Source organism: Lactuca serriola, chromosome 3, assembly GCF_051521515.1.
Source record: "Lactuca serriola cultivar US96UC23 chromosome 3, Lser_US96UC23_V15, whole genome shotgun sequence".
Taxonomy (NCBI): domain Eukaryota; kingdom Viridiplantae; phylum Streptophyta; class Magnoliopsida; order Asterales; family Asteraceae; genus Lactuca; species Lactuca serriola.
Genome location: NC_136410.1, coordinates 204800484 through 204802361, shown reverse-complemented (window position 1 = coordinate 204802361; position 1878 = coordinate 204800484). Strand labels below are relative to the sequence as shown.

General features: G+C 44.2%; 1 non-coding gene across 1 annotated transcript; it reads right to left on the bottom strand.

The window, feature by feature from the left end:
- Positions 1-761: 761 nt before the first annotated feature.
- LOC145096446 (small nucleolar RNA R71) lies at positions 762-868 on the bottom strand. Its single transcript, XR_013703855.1, has one exon. It is a non-coding gene; the product is annotated as a small nucleolar RNA R71 (small nucleolar RNA).
- Between the last annotated feature and the right edge of the window lie 1010 nt (positions 869-1878).

The following is a 1878-nucleotide window of genomic DNA, read 5'->3' as shown; positions in this document are numbered from 1 at the left end:
GGCGAGTACCTCGCTATTTCAGCTTTAATTTTTTTATTTCGTTTTTTGTTCTTTTTACGCGTTTTTTTTGTTTTGTTTACAGTTGTTTCATGACCCGAGGATCTGATACACCTCTGGTCCCTCCTTTTGAAGACCCGGAATCTGCACTAAGAAGGAGCAAAGGCAAAACCGTTGCAGAATCCACTTCTTCAATGAACTCACCACTCAAAAACTTAAAGTCCGTTTTCAGCAAGAAGAGGAGCAGCAAAACAGGAGCATCCAGTGCCTCGTTGACAATTGAAGACCCAATTCAAGAAGATATCGAGTACGAGACCGAGGAAGAAGAAGAACCCACATACGAGCACGACTCCGGATTGGAAGACGATTTAGCTATCACTATGGCTAATATCGATGAAATCCCCATGGGGAAATGGAAGAAGAGGATGCGCGATGACACCGGGCCGGGACTTGTGCAGCCCGCAATTCCCATGACCGCTACTTTCGAACTAAAAGGCCATATTCTCGCTCAACTCAAGGAAATTCCTTTTTACGGGAAGGATCACGAAGACGCCTACAAGCACTTGGACGAAGTAAATGATGTGTCCGACTACTTCAATGTACCGAATGTTCCATGCGAGACCCAGCTTGTTCGCATGCTTCCAGTCACGTTTAAAGGGGCTGCAAAAGATTGGCTAAAGTCACTCCCTCCCGGATCGGTCACCACATGGGCCAAAATGAAGGAAGAATTCATAGACCATTTTTGCCCGCCCTCCAAAATAGCCAAGCTAAAGAAAGCCATTGCCAACTTCGAGCAACAACCCGGAGAATCTCTTTATGAAGCTTGGGAAAGGTACAAGAGCTTGCTTAGAAATTGCCCACACCATGACCTTAATAGCCAACAAGAGGTCTCCATTTTCTATGATGGAGTCAATGTAACGACAAGGCAATTGCTCGATTCCCAAGGCCCGCTCAAGAAGAAGGCGCCCCCGGTAATTAAGGAGTTAATCGAAGAATTCTCTAAGCACTCTAGAGAATACCACAATCCAAGAAACGAAGTAAGTCGGGGAGTAGTGAATTCGGCAAATGATAGCATGGCGGCGGTGATAGCTAAGCTTGATAGTCTTGATAGAAGAATGACAAAAATGGATCAAACAATCCATGCTATTAGGGTGGGATGTGAAAATTGTAGAGGGCCCCATCTCACAAAGGATTGTGATTTGGATGAGAATGGAAATAAGAAAGCTCAAGTCTTCTATTCAAGTGGCGATCGATACGACGAAAATTGGCGAAAACCTAAGAAGGAATGGCTCCCATACGAAGAGTATAAGAAGGCTAAGGAGGAAAAATACAAGCAGAAGGAGAGGGGACTATATCAAAAGGAAGAACTGGTAGAAAAGAAAACCGATTTAGAAGAATTATTCACTAGATTCATAGCCGCATCCGAAAAGAGACACAGTGATCACGATGCTGCAATACACGAGACCAGAAATATGCTAAGGAATTAGCAGGCATCCATTCTCAACATTGAGAAACAACTGGGGCAACTTGCGCATCAAGTGAATGATAGAAGACCGGTTCAACTTCCAAGTAACACCGAACCCAATCCAAGAATGGAGAATGTTACTGCAATAACCTCCAGCAAGGAAGAAATATTCACAGATGCACTGAGAATCTCCAAGAGGAAGGCAGAAAAGGTAGAAGAAGCGGCTCCAGCAAAACCCGATCCAACTCGCCGAGTCACTCCATTGGACTCGACGAGTCCATGCGTAAATGACAAAACTGTCAGTCCTTTAAAGCCATATAATCCTCCTCTGCCATACCCAATCAAAGCCATGCCTGCAGAAAAAGTTGAAGCATATAGAACCTTCATGAAGCATGTTAAAGCCCTATAAGTTAATG